At 42.4% G+C, this 17,411-nt stretch overlaps 1 pseudogene; it reads right to left on the reverse strand.

The window, feature by feature from the left end:
• LOC117496428 overlaps window positions 1-14,258 on the reverse strand; it is a 28,377-nt pseudogene extending 14,119 nt beyond the window's left edge.
• Between the last annotated feature and the right edge of the window lie 3,153 nt (window positions 14,259-17,411).

Here is a 17,411-nt window from a genome sequence, read left to right on the forward strand (position 1 = left end):
TGTAGTTCCTTTATAGCCCAACATTAGCCACCTTTAGCTTAGCGGTGGTGACGTGAAGTCATGTGACCGTGCTGTAGTTCCTTTATAGCCCAACATTAGCCGCCTTTAGCTTAGCGGTGGTAACGTGAAGTCATGTGACCGTGCTGTAGTTCCTTTATAGCCCAACATTAGCCACCTTTAGCTTAGCGGTGGTGACGTGAAGTCATCTGACCTGTGTGTGTGTGTGTGTGTGTGTGTGTGTGTGTGTGTGGCCTCACCTGAGCGTCTGCTGCTCTGGAGGGGCCCCCCTGTGGAGAAGGGGTCTCCTTGGGGGGGGTTCATCACGCTGGTGTGGAGCGCCGAGTCAGAGTTAGTCCTGAGAGATTAAATAAAACGTAAACACTTCAATCAGACAATCTCTCTATAACACCAACGCTGTTTTAATCTCCATGGTGATAGATGACAGTAAAGCTGTGATATCGGAGCGATGCCATGCTGGCTTCCCCGAGAGGAGGAACACCTGACAGCTCCCGTTATAAACAACACTCAGTCACAGCGACACGTGCGATAAAGGACACGCCGTACAATAAGACAAACACACGGACTTTAGGTATTTGTACTTTACTTGAGTATTTTCATTATACTTACCTAAGTATCAGACACAAACATGTTACCTTCATGATATTGATAACAGCGGTATACTCACAGATGTGTTTAGAAAACAGAAAAAAGAGAGGTCGATCTTGAGATTGGTCAAAGTCAAAAGGAGAAAATAGACGCGTTTATTTTGTGTGAATCTTCAAAAAAGATCTCTGAGTCCAAAGAGAGAAAAACAAACAGAAGCTCCACGGGATTCTCATTTCCCCCAACATGTTTTCATTATTTCATCCTCCACTTCCACTCTGATGGAGGGAGGAAGAGGAGGGAGAGGAGGAAGAAGAGGAGGGGGAGGAAGAGGGGGATTCACCTGTTGAGTGCAGTGACGGGGAGACGAAACAACTGGCTTTTATCCCCGGGGAAGTTTCCAGACCAATTCCTTTTTTTATGATCGACAAGAACAAAAAGTTACCACCGGGAAAACATCGGAGAGGAGGAGGAAAGAAGAAGCAGCAGGAAGAAGCAAGCGGAGGAGGAGGAGAAGGAGGAGGAGGAGGAGGAGGAAGAAGATGGAGGCAGCGAGCAAGTTTATAAAGTTTAGTGGTCGCTGGTCCCTCGGCTCATGTCGTCCCCTCGCGCCACCTGTGCGTCAACAAATAATGTCCCCCTGACCAACGTGTATTGCAACACCCCAACCATCAAAAATACGGAGTGAAAAGTTTAACCACAAGAATCAAGACTCTATGAGCTCCAGCTAAACGCAGTCTGACAATTACCGTTGAAAAAACCTGGACGTTAACTTTTCGTTTTAAGCATCGTTTTAAGGTGTAAACGTTTCATTTAGAAATGCGTGTTCCCGTGACAAGGGGTGCATCATTTGGCACAACACCGGTGTTATGCCGTGTTATGCATGCCCACTGCACCTCGCGGGCGCGCACCACAGCTTAAAGTATAGACTCCCAGATATTTCAATGATTTGTTCAGCAGAGTTAGGTCTGGAAACGGCTTAACGGCATAACGGAAAGGGTTATTAACGCCTTTGTTACCTCGAGGTTGGACTACTGCAACGCTCTGTACGTGGGTATGGACCAGGCCTCAATTAAACGCTTACAGCTAGTCCAGAACGCAGCTGCACGTCTACTCACTGGCCACAAAAAGCGTGACCACATCACCCCAATTCTGGCCTCACTGCACTGGCTTCCAGTTCGGTTCAGAATAGATTTTAAACTCCTTTTATTTGTTTTTAAAGCACTAAATGGGCTGGCTCCGGCCTATATAGCTGAACTCCTCCAGCGCTACACCCCAGCCAGAGCTTTAAGGTCTGCTGACCAGCTGCTGCTGGTAGTGCCCAAGACCAGGCTCAAAACCCGAGGGCACCGAGCCTTCGCAGCAGCTGGCCCTAGGCTCTGGAACACTCTGCCCCTCCATGTGAGGTCGGCCCAGACCCTAGGGGTTTTTAAATCTACTCTTAAGACACACTTCTTCTCCCTGGCCTTCTAGTCAGAGCGGAGCACGACTCCTGACTTTTCCCTGTGTTTTTTTTAAATATCTGTTGTAATTTATTGTCTTTTATTGTGATTATAGAAATGTGTTTTTATGTGATTGTAGTTATTACATGTACAGCACTTTGGCCCGACCAAAAATCGCTTTTAAATGTGCTTTATAAATAAACCTTGATTTGATTTGATTTGATTTGATTTGATAACGGCTTAACACCGGAGCGTCGCTGCGGGGAAGCTTCGGCGCTGTTCTGAGTTTGTTCTAATCATCAAAATGACGGACTGCTTTCAGATTTTTCCGTCATTGTAAAAAAAAAAATCCATCATAGACGGAATATATTCGGTTAACGCGACCTCTGCCCCCCCCTTATCACCTGAATCTCCTCCTAGAGCACCATTGAGTTCTTTGTAACCAAATCTCTCTCAGAGGGGCGTGGGGAGGGGCTCCTTATTTTCATCTAAAGTAACAGACAGAGAATCAGCACTTTGGAAACAGGGCTGAAACAGAGGGGATTATGGGTAATGCTGCAATGATCTGTTTGGTGTTTCAGCCAATCAGAGACAGGCCCTGGATATATCTGAGACCTGTGATATATTGATGAAGAAGAGGATGATAGGGGAACTTTAACTTAAGGACAAACCCTCACTGTGTTTTGTTTCCTTTCAGCACATATTTATCCCTGCTGATGTCATCCATCGTCTCGTTGTCACTTCTCTGGCGCCTGGTGTGGTTTAAATACAAATAAAACTGCCTCAGAAACCATGACAGCCCTGATTTAGACCTTATAAAGTGGGACTCCCCCCCCTCGAGCTTCAGTTAAAGAGCCTCGGTGGTTCTCATCTGCTGCCAGAGCACTCGACACAAGAGCTGCGTATCCTTTATTTTATTGACGATTTATTTGTGAATGATCTCCTCGGCGACTTGTTAAGGGCTGAAAAACGTCAACGATGCCGACCTTAAATATCTTCTTTTGTGCACAGCTGAAATATATTCAGTTAACCTCCGATTATTATGAGCGACTGGTTCCTTAAATAGTCTTTTTTTATTGTAAATATCGGCAGTATAATATTCCATTAACTCCTTCGTTATAACAGACTTCTGGGTGTTTCTCATTTCAGACTTTTTAAAAGAAAAACAATTATTAAATGGGCTGCGTGTGGACCTTTGCATGAGTGTGAGCGTTGACCTGTGTGTGTGTGTGTGTGTGTGTATCTGCACATGTGTGTGTGTAGAACTGTGTGCCTCTGTGTGTGCGTGTGAATCTGTACATGTGTGTGTGTGTGTGTGAATCTGTACGTGTGTGTGTGTGTAGAACTGTGTGCGTGCGTGCGTGTGTAGAACTGTGTGCGTGCGTGCGTGTGTGTGTGTGTGTGTGCCTGTGCCTGTGTGTGCTTGTGTGCTTGTGTGCGTGTGTGTGTGTGTGTGCCTGTGCCTGCGTGTGCGTGTGCGTGTGTGTGCGTGTTGGTTACAAGGACCTCCAGGCAGAAGGGAGGCTGGGAGGTTAAAATAAATGAAAACGACCGGTTGCAGAAAAGAGAAGAAATAGCCTCAAAGAAAGACAAATAAAAAGAGGAAAAATAAAAGAAGAACTGAGAGCTCTTCAGAGCCGGCTTCCACTTCCTGTTAGTGTCGAGGTTAGTGCTGCGGAGTGAAGACCTTGGTGAAGCCTCAGCGTCGCCCAGCACAAACTACGTCTGCATGCTCTCATCCAGAAACACTAAATATGATCTGATCATCGCCAGTACTTTCAGTTTGGGTACATTCAATACGTTTGTCCTTCCTCTAAAGCTCCATCTTCAATGCAGGAGTATTTCTAGAGATCGGAGAGCTTCGAGTTCGATGCTGCTTTTCTAACAAACCCTTAAATGACATGTGTTTATATATATATATATATATATATATATATGTTAATGATATAATAAGCAGCAGTTCCATGTTAAAATGTCTTAAAAATGACTACAATTGTTGAGTTGTGTCTTGTATTATCCCAGAGAGAAGTGTTACGCTAAAGGCGGCAGTGGGTTTCATATAAAAACCATTGCAGGGGAAAATAATCAGAGTCAGATGATGAGGTTTAATATTCCTGTTCTCTAAATAAATTGCTTTGTTTACAAGAAAAAACCCTGAGATGAAAAGGCGCACGTTCACTTCATCGACTTCCGGCTAATTTACCATTTTAATTTTAGAGAATATATATTTTTTAATGCAATATTAAAAGACGAAAAAAGTAATGGGTTTAAAATGTTATTTAGTTCCCTCTGGTCTCCTGTCATGGCGTCATTTGAACCTAAGTTACAGGATGAAGGATTTCAGACATCTGGAGTTGCACCCCAGTCTCACGGCATTTCGTGTTATAGTCACGAAATTAATCTATTGATTCGTGTTCACCAACACGATTTCGCCATTTTTTTCGTGTCACACAGAACGATTTTAAAAGCAATGTAAATAATAACAAATTAGAAGGAAAAAGACATTTAAAAAAATACAGATTTAAGTATTCTGACACAGAACGATTTTAGAAGCAATGTATTTCTATTGGTAGTATGTTTCGTGCCTGCACCAAATAATAACAAATTAGAAGGAAAAAAAGATGACATAAAATACAGATGTCAGTATTCTGAGGCTCTGAGCCATTTCTTTCCTCACTGACGGCAAAAAACACTCAGACATTATACAATTTAAAATAAAAGGGATAGGGTTAGGCTTAGGGTAAGATATTGAGTAAGAACATGTTTTTATGAACCACACAGCTTCTGGTCTTCCAAGACCCGACCGGACAAAAAGACGTGTTGCAGGCACGAAACATACTACCAATAGAAATACATTGCATTTAAAATCGTTCTGTGTGACACGAAAAAAAGGTGAAAATCGTGTTGGTGAACACGAATCAATAGATTAAATTAACACGAAATGCCGTGAGACTGGGTTGGGAGTTATCAGAGAAACAAGCTAAGCTAACGTTAGCAGCCGCCCAACAGCGTGCAGAGAGAAACTCATTTTAACATCAAACTCCTCTTTTCCCTCACTATTTCATAGCTTTAACTGATAATTAGATCTGCAGACAGTCGGACGTCTTGTGTCCCTCTTTAGACCCCGGGCGTCCCTCAGGCTTCACTCAGGTGTCCAGGAGCAGAGGAGACAGAAACAAGATGCTGAAAACAAACATGGCCTCCTCGAGGACAGCGGCGTTTACATGGAGACAGACAGGAAGTAAAGAGAGAGAGGGGGGGGGTACCTTCTCCAGCTGGGGTCCGGAGGCGGGGACAGGTAGGCGGAGTTATACGGAGAGCTGTCCACCTGAGGAGATGAGAGTTAAGGAAACACAAAGCATCCGTGCACAAAGAACTGAGGTTTCTCGGCCACATGTGCAATCTGGAGGACTGGCGTGACTTCCTGGGTGAGCTTCTGGTCCTGTGACACGTTTCATATCAGTTATAACTGAATAGAGAATAGCTTTACAGCAGCGTAGCATAGTGACTGCACTAGTTGTTGAGGGGGGGGGGGGGGGGGGGGGCTTAAAGGTCACCTATTGTGCAAAATCCACTTTTTCATGTCTTTTATACATGAGTACCCTTCCTCCGCCTCTCTCCCTGAGGCCCCCATCACTCTGGAACAGGGTCAATCTGGATCCATTGATGTGGTTTTAAAGGTCCCCTATCTCCCGGGGCGGGGCGTTGTTCAGACTCACTGATAAACACAGGGTCAGGGTGAGGCTGTTTTATAATCTAATATTCCCCTTATTGTCTTTTATCCGTCTCTTGAGTGTGATGTTTTTTATTTGATAAACCCTTTATCGTCCCACAGAGGGGAAATGAACATTCTGCATTTGACCCATCGTAGTGTTGGGAGCAGGGTGGGGATCGCTGCCTGTATGTCTGTAAACCAAATCGTTTTTGGAAAATGCTATATAAATAAAGTATATTTATTATTATTTAATTATACTATAACTTGAATCAAAATATAAAAATTAATTAACTAGTAATTAATTAAATCATATTTTTATTAATTCTGGATCAAGTCGTGGACTTCGGGTCGTGGCTGGGCCTGTCTCTGCGGTCCTGCCTGGGTCTCGTCATACTACTTCCCTGATGGCTCCCACAGGGTTGTTGACATCCTCGTGGATTCATCTTCTTAATATAGACACATGCATTTCCAAACATTTGGTCTACCTACGTTGTAAATGTATTATCTCTTCGATTTACACGCGGCATCTATTGCACGTCTGTCCGTCCTGGGAGAGGGATCCCTCCTCTGTTGCTCTCTCTGAGGTTTCTCCCATTTTTGCCTTTGAAATGTGGGTTTTTCCTCTGGAAGTTTTTCCTTGTACGATGTGAGGGTCTAAGGACAGAGGGTCTAAGGACAGAGGGTCTAAGGACAGAGGGTCTAAGGACAGAGGGTCTAAGGACAGAGGGTGTCGTTTTTCTCATACTGATATTCTGAACAAACTGTGCTGTTATATTTGCTGTAAAGTGTCTTTACTGTAGGGTAAGGGGTCGGCAACCTTTTTGATATGAAGTGCCATTCTAAAAAAAATGTTTTATCAGCGTGCCGACGATCGTGAATTATCAACGGGGGGGGGGGTGTTGAAGAGCTCGACGAAAACACTCGTGAAAAGTGATGTTTAAAACTCAGTTAATGGGGCTCATTCTCTGGCGCTTCCACAAACAACCAACATAATTGTTACATTCAAATGAAGTACATTATTCAAGTTTACATTAACTTTGGATAATAACACGGGAGAAATGAGCGGAAGCGCTCTCTTTTCCTCTCTCCCCCTCTCTCTCTCTCCTGACAGCCTGTCAGTATCTCATGCAGCTCACTGATCCAGTAATGAGTGACCCGACAGTGAAGAATAAATATATTTATAACTAGTTCCAAAGGTAGATAAAATAGCCAAGTGTGTTAGGTCTAACTTGTGTGTTTTGCTCCGCTCACCGGTCCGTCACAGCGGGTGGAGCTGCAGGATTTCTGCTTCACACACACGTTGCATACCGCTATTTTATAGTCCTTTTCGGACACCTTAAAATACTGCCAGACTGGTGAAGCCATTTTGGCGAGCTTGTTTTGCCGCACACAGAGAAAAGTGTCATGTATTTTACGTCTCGCGATCGGCCTTTTTGAGTGGGGCTGCGTTGCGTGCATGGCTTCCTTCTGCAGGTAACGGGGAGACGCGCTCTGGCGGCGGTCTCGTTCAGGATCCGAAAATAAAATAAATATTTTGTACACTTATTCCACTTATTCCTAGTGTGCCACTGGTTACGGTGCCGCGTGCCATTGGTGGCACGCGTGCCAGGGGTTGCCGACCCCTGCTGTAGGGTATTTTTATTATATGTACAGCACTTTGGCTCGACCAAAAATCGTTTAAAAATGTGCTATATAAATAAAACTTGATTTGATTTGAAGGGTCTGAACTGAAGGGTCTGAACTGAAGGGTCTGAACTGAAGGGTCTGAACTGAAGGGTCTGAACTGAAGGGTCTGAACTGAAGGGTCTGACCTGAAGGGTCTGACCTGAAGGTCTGAACTGAAGGGTCTGAACTGAAGGGTCTGAACTGAAGGGTCTGAACTGAAGGGTCCTGAAACTGAAGGGTCTGAACTGAAGGGTCTGAACTGAAGGGTCTGAACTGAAGGGTCTGAACTGAAGGGTCTGAACTGAAGGGTCTGAACTGAAGGGTCTGAACTGAAGGGTCTGAACTGAAGGGTCTGAACTGAAGGGTCTGAACTGAAGGGTCTGAACTGAAGGGTCTGAAATGAAGGGTCTGAAATGAAGGGTCTGAAATGAAGGGTCTGAAATGAAGGGTCTGAAATGAAGGGTCTGAACTGAAGGGTCTGAAATGAAGGGTCTGAACTGAAGGATCTGAACTGAAGGATCTGAACTGAAGGGTCTGAACTGAAGGGTCTGAACTGAAGGGTCTGAAATGAAGGGTCTGAAATGAAGGGTCTGAACTGAAGGGTCTGAAATGAAGGGTCTGAACTGAAGGATCTGAACTGAAGGGTCTGAACTGAAGGGTCTGAACTGAAGGGTCTGAACTGAAGGGTCTGAACTGAAGGGTCTGAAATGAAGGGTCTGAACTGAAGGATACCTGCCGGCGGTACGGTCGCACCGGAGACACGAAGCCACGATCTCTCTGCACGCGCTCCACCAGACCGTGGTGCCGCGTGGAGCGGTTCGATTCCAGGGAGGAGGGGAAGGAGCCCTGAGGGGAGAAGTACTCAGGTCAGGTACTCAAGTAAAGGAGAAGTACTCAGGTCAGGTACTCAAGTAAAGGAGAAGTACTCAGGTCTTGTACTTGAGTAAAAGTAGAAGTAGTCAGATCTTGTACTTGAGTACAATTAAAAGTACTCAGGTCTTGTACTTGTACTCACCTGGAAGTGGTCCTGATGGTTCCTCCCGATCTGGTTGACGTTGGGCAGAGACCCCCCGTAATACGGCCCCTGACTCCGGGCCAGACGCAGCTTCTGGGCCTGCAGCTGCAACCGGACACAGAGAACAGTCTTTACCAAGAGAACAAACTACAACTGGGAGTAAACTAAAGTAACTAGTATTGCACTTTACTTCATTCCATTTAATGCTTCTTCAAACGTGGACCCTATTCTGCTCTTTGGGGGGTTCCCTCTCCTGTAGTGTTCTATGGGTTTTAGTGCATGTGAATGGTCTGCAGACGCTAAAATCCATGTTAACCCAGCTTCCCCAAATGTCTTTTTGGTGTCTATATACGCTGGGATCCTGAGTCGTGGCTGATCGTGCTGCTGTGGTCCTGGATCATGAGTCCTGGATGGACATCCTCGTGGATTCATCTTCTTATTATAGACACATGCATTTCCAAACATTTGGTCTACCTACCTACGCTGTAAAATGTATTATCTCTTAGATTTACACACGGCATCTATTGCACATCTGTCCGTCCTGGGAGAGGGATCCCTCCTCTGTTGCTCTCCCTGAGGTTTCTCCCATGTTCCTTTAAACTGTGGGGTTTCTCTGGAAGTATTTCCTTTTACGATGTGAGGGTCTAAGGACAGAGGGTCTAAGGACAGAGGGTCTAAGGACAGAGGGTCTAAGGACAGAGGGTGTCGTATTGTCATACTGATATTCTGTACAAACTGTGAAGTCCACTGAGACAAATGTAACATGTGTGATATTGGGCTATATAAATAAACATTGATTGATTGATGTTCCCTCCAGAGGGAGATTCTCTCTGTTGTTTTATATTGTACATTGTGCACATTTTCACTGCTTATTTTTCATTATAAATGGTTTATCTTTTTATTGGACATCTTTTTTTACTTAATCTTCCCTTCTCTATATATTTAACTATAAGAGCTTCAAATAAAAATAGTCAAATGGTAAATCCTATTTCATATATAGGATATATATATATATATATATATATATATAACTAAATTAAACTGAATGTAATACTAAAAAATACATTTAAAAACCATAGTATTGTCCGCTGTTTTAAGAACGTAACTGCATAATGAAATTATAGACACATAAATCAAAGAAAGCCAATAGAAAAGTTAATACCATAGATATTTATTATGATTTATAGCGTTTCTGATGATTTCGGCCACATATTGTACAATAAGAATAGATATTAGACGTCATCGTCCACCTCAGTGGAACACTTTCACATTGACATAACTTACAATGTATCCCTTAATAGAATAAAATATATATGAGTAACGTTATTATCGTGACGCCTTCCCATACAAAGGTGACTTGAAGTTTTGAGGCTTTTCTAAATGCTAAACACCAACATTAGGAGGAAAGATGGCGTGAAAGTAAAAAGAGATAAACACTTGTGGATGTGAGATAAACTAACAATCATCGGTTTCTAAGAATATCTTTCCTAAAAACAACCAAACAAACAACTTATTATGACTCAGATGGTAACCACTGTTAGTCTGCAGGCTGGAACACGGCAACACCATTACAGAGAGACACGCACCGAGATAACAACGACTACATCTCTGGTTTCAGACAGAGGGGGAAAAGAGGTGCTGATACACACCTGCAGGAGAGGACTCTTTAAAGTAGAGACGCTACATACTGATATACACCTGAACATCATCAGGAGAGGACTCTTTAAAGTAGAGACACTACATACTGATATACACCTGAACATCAGCAGGAGAGGACTCTTTAAAGTAGAGACACTACATACTGATATACACCTGAATATCAGCAGGAGAGGACTCTTTAAAGTAGAGATGCTACATACTGATATACACCTGAACATCAGCAGGAGAGGACTCTTTAAAGTAGAGACACTACATACTGATATACACGTGAACATCAGCAGGAGAGGACTCTTTAAAGTAGAGACGCTACATACTGATATACACCTGAACATCAGCAGGAGAGGACTCTTTAAAGTAGAGACACTACATACTGATATACACCTGAACATCAGCAGGAGAGGACTCTTTAAAGTAGAGACACGACATACTGATATACACCTGAACATCAGCAGGAGAGGACTCTTTAAAGTAGAGACACTACATACTGATATACACCTGAACATCAGCAGGAGAGGACTCTTTAAAGTAGAGACACTACATACTGATATACACGTGAACATCAGCAGGAGAGGACTCTTTAAAGTAGAGACGCTACATACTGATATACACCTGAACATCAGCAGGAGAGGACTCTTTAAAGTAGAGACACTACATACTGATATACACCTGAACATCAGCAGGAGAGGACTCTTTAAAGTAGAGACACGACATACTGATATACACCTGAACATCAGCAGGAGAGGACTCTTTAAAGTAGAGACACTACATACTGATATACACCTGAACATCAGCAGGAGAGGACTCTTTAAAGTAGAGACACTACATACTGATATACACCTGAACATCAGCAGGAGAGGACTCTTTAAAGTAGAGACAGATAATTTGTAAACAATAATAATATTCAGTAACTAAGAAGCCTATACTGTGTAAAGGGAGCTGTGAAAGTCACTGCTATTTCCAATAACACTTTCCTGCAACTATTTCAAAAATAAAAGCCTTTTGATAACAAATGAAGGGATTCTGTCTACTCAACAAAAGAGATCTTTTATTTTGAAAAAGAAACAGACAATGTCCCTCAATAATAATAATAATTCACGTAAGAGACCCGAGTACTTCTTCTGCTACTACCTGTTCAAACTGCTGCCTCTGATTTCTGTAGTTTAAAGCGTGTGTGTGTGTGTGTGTGTGTGTGTGTGTGTGTGTGTGTGATGTTTGGAAGATAAACTGCATATCAATACTGAACAGCTTCCAACGAGGAGCTACGGCTGCTAGCAACACACACACCCTGATGCTATTAGCTGATTGGAGAGTGTGTGTGTGTGTGTGTGTGTGTGTGTGTGTGTCTCTTTTCAGACGAGTATCAATCACGCTCAGTATCGATTAACACGTCCTTTTTAAAGAATTGCTTGTGCCTGTTAATCTGCAGATAAAGAGAGAAAGGGCTGCGTGTTTAAGGAGAGAGCCGACTGTCCAGAGCTTAATTGAATAACTTTATCGATCGTGAGACGTGAGACGAGACAGCGGCTGATCCATTGCATTGTGTGCTCGCTCTGCGGTGATTCCTCTGGAAAATAAAAGCTGATTTATTACAAGAGATGGATGGATGTGTAACAGCTGGACTCGCATCAGCAGCTCTGTGTTCTCAGAAGGGGAGTGAAAGAATACCAAGGACGCCTCAACCGTAAAATAGATTATTTTAAAGCTGTAATTGAACAGAATTGTGCTTTAATTGCATCTTTATTAGCTTTTAAACTCAGAAAACAAAAAGGAGAAAGGCTATTTCAACTTTCCAAAGTAACATGTTAGTATGTCGTGCCTGGCAATAATCATAATAATAAAACAGGACATTTATTTGGCACCTTTCACATCGCCCAAAGACGCTTAAAGGCAGTACACCTGTACCCACGCAGCACAACATCTCACCTGATGAACATATTTAAGCACTAAATAATCCCCATAATCCTGCAGCACTCCTGCCTCACACACGGAGGAAGCCCAGCAGCTGTATTGGGATTCATGGGATTTATAGCTCTCATAGTTAGTCATGGTTAGCCTCAGTGAGAGCTGGAAACATCATGCCCAAACCAACCATGAGAATGAAAGAAGGACACAGATTACATTTAACCAGGAACGTTTGGTTTAAAAAAAAAAAAAATGGTAGTATAGGGATGAATAATACACCATCTGAAGATTCAGTCCAATACAAGAGTTGCTGCTTAATGTTAACTTTAAAAATAATCTTTAACATTCTCTTCTTTATAAGAACACTTATGAAAACCCACATAAAGTATGTTAGAATAAACGTTGTGTTTTAGCTGCAGGTCTGAAGCATCACTTCCTGCTTCAGTTAATAAACACTTAGCATGTGTCAGAAGTCAGCTGGAACCGTAAAGTACTCAGGTCTGGTACTTATTAAAAGTAGAAGTACTCAGGTCTGGTACTTGAGTAAACGTAGAAGTACTCAGGTCTGGTACTTGAGTAAACGTAGAAGTACTCAGGTCTGGTACTTATTAAAAGTAGAAGTAGTCAGGTTTGGTACTTGAGTAAAAGTAGAAGTACTCAGATCATGTACTTAGTAAAAGTAGAAGTAGTCCGATATTTTACTTGAGTAAAAGTAAAAGTACTCAGATCTTGTACTTGAGTAAAAGTAGAAGTAGTCCGATATTTTACTTGAGTAAAAGTAGAAGTAGTCCGATATTTTACTTGAGTAAAAGTAGAAGTACACAGGTCTGGTACTTGAGTACAAGTAGAAGTACGGTCTAAAAGTACAAATGTTCCTCAAGTAAAAGTAGTCATTGTGCACAGTACTTGAGTAAATGTACTTAGTTACTTTACACCACTGTAAGTAAATATCTGAGTACTTCTACCACCTAAGAGTAAACAACACTTAGCCCCGGTGGCTAACGCTGATGCTAACTCCGCTGACTTCGCATCGGAAGCGGACAGCAGCTAACACTCCAGCCGGGAAACATAGCCTCTGAGCGGCTGCTTTACACCGTGAGGTCCAAGCGGAGCGCCGTGTGGAGGCCGGATAATGAGGCTCTCATGGAGCCCGGGGAGGCCTCTGATCCTCCGGGCAGCTCGCATCACACTCACCCTGGTGGAGGTGATGTCCATCATGACCTCCTGGAAGGCGGCCGTCTCCTCGGCCTGTCGCTGGGTGTGCAGCGCTATCTTCTCGCTAAACTTTCGGGGGTTTGAAGCCCCGCACCCGGGTCCCGAGGCGGGTCCGCAGCCTGTACCCGAGGCAGACATCTTCACCCGGGGAGACCTGACGTAGTGGAGCCGCTGTCAGAGGAGGAGGTCTAACTCCGCCTCTCAGAGGGAGGAGGTCCGTCTCTCAGAGGGAGGAGGTCTCAGTCAGTCTCTCAGAGGAGGAGGTCTCACTCCGTGCAGAGTCTCTCAGAGGAGGGGGTCACACTCCGCAGAATCTCTCAATTTTGAGGTACCTAATCATATTAATAACAGATTAATTTTGTTAGCGCTTTTACAGGTGCTCAAAGTCGCTTTACAGAGATAGTGAAAAGAAAAGAACAACAAATAAATATAGTTGAAGTCAAATTAAAATCAAGCAATACAACAACAATCCCACATTAAAAGCCAGACGTGTACTTGTACTTCACTTGAGTATTTCCATGTTATGTTACTTTGTACTTCTACTCCTCTACATGTATTTAATACCTTTAGTTGTAACTTCAAGACTGGAAGACAATTTTTTGAAATTATTACATTAAAGAAAAGGTTTCAAACTGTTTACTTAATAAAAAAACTGCAGATTATTACATAATATTATCATATTTCAGTGTGTGTGTGTGTGTGTGTGTGTGTGTGTGTGTGTGTGTGTGTGTGTGTGTGTGTGTGTGTGTGTGAGAGAAATGAGATCATGGCGTATATGAGAGTTGTGACCGCCTACTATTTTATTTTGCTCGAAGTGAGACCTCCTGTCAGATACAGAGGAGCTTTGGTTGTTGTTTACAATTGGAGAAGGCCCCCTGCCGGCAGAGTTCAGCTACTGCAGGCAGAAGATACAGAAAGATAACAGCGTTCATATCATCGAGTAATCTGTGATAAATACATATGCTCCATATAAATAAACAAGTTAGAATACAGTCAATTATACCAAAACTACTACTATTCAAATACAACTTTATATTTGGACACTGCATGAAACCCAAATAGTATCAGGACAGGTCAACTAGGGGAGCTCCCATCAACTAAAGGTACATATTTAATTAATTAACTAATGTATTGCTTGTGTCACAAGGTCAACACACACACACACACACACACACACACACACACACACACACACACACACACACACACACACACACACACACACACACACACACACACACACACACACACACACACACACACACACACACACACACACACACACACACACACACACACACACACACACACACACACACACACACACACACACACACACACACACACACACACAACCAGAATTACAAATACAAAAATAAAAGGGCATTATTTCCAATATCTCTTGCTGAGCAAATTTAGCTGAACATGTACAAATTTGCTAGCGCTTCAACACATTGCACCTGATAGGCTGAGGGGCGGGACATCTCTAAGCGGCAGCACAGGCAGTATGAGAAAAATAAAGAGCTTTTGGTACATTAAAGCATGGACACATGTCCCAGGAGAGACACTACATACTGATATACACCTGAACATCAGCAGGAGAGGACTCTTTAAAGTAGAGACACTACATACTGATATACACCTGAACATCAGCAGGAGAGGACTCTTTAAAGTAGAGACACTACATACTGATATACACCTGAACATCAGCAGGAGAGGACTCTTTAAAATAAATCTTGAAACCTTAATATGTTATATTTAAAAGTACAAAATAGAGAATCTCAGTCACTGTTTGATACTGACAAATATTTTACGTTAAAGTCAGTCTTTCACATTTCATCACAATACAAAATAGAACGCATATGTTGGACATGATTAAAATAATGTAGTCCTTAAAATGGCTTTGGTTGAAATTCTTTGGTGTTATAATTACAAAAATACATTTCTAAGTGTCTAAAACACATTGATATTTGTCGTCACATCTTTTATGATTGATGCAAAAAATGTCCGTTCATGAAATCCTGTCAAAGCAAGTTGAGAGTACATAAATCACAGCAGGTCTTTAAATAGCAGATACAAGGTTCTCTTTGTGTAGTATCTTCTCAGCTGCAGAGAGACGAGCAGCGTGTCCCGTCCAGCAGAGGAGAAAGAGTGCATTTGTTTCCGTTCAATAACCTCACGTCTGTCTCCAGATCGGTCAGCACACTTTCACACCGATACAAACTCAAAGCTTTTCATCGTAGATATTTTCACACTAAGATCACGTGAGGGGTTTGTTCGAGCCAGGGTCAGGGAGAAAGAACTTCAACAGAAACATGATGTGATGTTATTAAAAAACCATGTATTGAACGTAAAACTATATGTAGCAAGTTCGAGTCCCACTGCAGTCAGCGTGTCGTTGCTCCTGTGGGGATTGTCCTCAGTACTGAATGTATGCAAGTCGCTTTGGATAAAAGCGTCTAACAAATGACATGTAATGTAATATTTTCTGCTTCCATTTCCATTTGTAGAGAGCTCCTGCTTCATCTGTTAACACAATTAGTGATTCAGGGGTCAAGTGGCTTACTAAGAAAAATTACTATAAAGACCTGCAAAATAAACTCAAAATGACCACAAGGAGGTGCTAAACCACAGACAAATTAAAAAAGGTTTATAAACAGACACACAACGACTACATAGATGCGGGAAACCACCACAAAAAGAAGAAATCAAGTTATGATAACTCAAAGGAAGATGCAAAACAATCACAGAGACCACCGCAATAAAAAAAACAAACAAACAAACTCAAAATAGACCAAAACAGTGTTAAAAACCGACACAAAACAACTACAGAAACCGACAAACAAACCCAAGGAGGTGCTAAACGACTACAAGTAGACGTTAACTGCCACCAAGAAACACACGATGATAACAAAAACCTGAAAATGACAACAAAAAAATCATGAGAAACCACTACACACCCTAAATACAGAGACAAAACAACCCCCATGAAACATATGGAGAATTAATCAAATGAAGCACACTGTCCAAAAAGATATGCAAAACCAGGGACTAAGATTTCCCTTAATTATTGGCCCCGGAATATTCAGACCTATACAGACTAGCAGAAGACGCTCCAATTAACTGATGTTCCCCAAACGTCTCATCTGCAGGCTGCAGTACATCAGCCTGTAGGCCACGGATCCACAATGAAATACATTTATTAATCACAGCAATCATAAGAACGTAGCACTATCAGAGCGCTTACTATTGTTTTGAAATCCTAAACAATTCAGCTCTGCTAACATGAGTTACTAAAAGCATCACGGCCAACATTAGCCTCCTTTAGCTTAGCGGTGGTGACGTGAAGTCATGTGACCGTGCTGTAGTTCCTTTATAGAGTGGCGAAGTCCCTCCCCTTCCGGTGGACCTCCATGGGACCTTATTTCGGAAAAATTATGTATTGAAGTCAATGGAGAGAGAAAGATTATCTTTCGATCCCGTTTGAATTGTGCCACGAATTACACATATGATGTTTGTCAATTTAAAAGATAATTTTGCAAGTCAAAAAAAAAATAATGTGTCGTAAAACTGTGAAGTAACACATTTGTTTGTGTGAAACGCTCAATGAACTACATCTCTGGTCTCACAGAACAACTCACGTCACCAAGATGGCCGTCACTACTGTCTTGTCAACAAAACGATTGACTACCCTCACTATCACCACAATGAAACACGTCCTGAAGAATGTCATGCAAAGCTGCCTGCCTGCCTTCCTTTGATTCTCTCTGAACTGCCTGGTCGTTTTAATGTTTAATGTCAACCATTTGTGCAGATAGCATGAAGTAGAGAAGATCGCTAGCGTTAGCGTTAGCATTTCTCCCCCGGTCTTAAATTGTGTATTATAGAATGATCACACCGGTACAGTACTCTTCAAAGGGTTCACTAAATATGACTACTACTCTTACTGTTTAACATTTTGGGTTACTTAATGTTACTTCATGTTAAGGCTAATAAAAATGACAAGGCTGTAATGCTAACTAACGTGCTGTAGTTCCTTTATAGCCCAACATTAGCCACCTTTAGCTTAGCGGTGGTGACGTGAAGTCATGTGACCGTGATGTAGTTCCTTTATAGCCCAACATTAGCCACCTTTAGCTTAGCGGTGTTGACGTGAAGTCATGTGACCGTGCTGTAGTTCCTTTATAGCCCAACA

Source organism: Trematomus bernacchii, unplaced genomic scaffold (genome assembly GCF_902827165.1).
Source record: "Trematomus bernacchii unplaced genomic scaffold, fTreBer1.1, whole genome shotgun sequence".
In the NCBI taxonomy this organism is placed as follows: domain Eukaryota; kingdom Metazoa; phylum Chordata; class Actinopteri; order Perciformes; family Nototheniidae; genus Trematomus; species Trematomus bernacchii.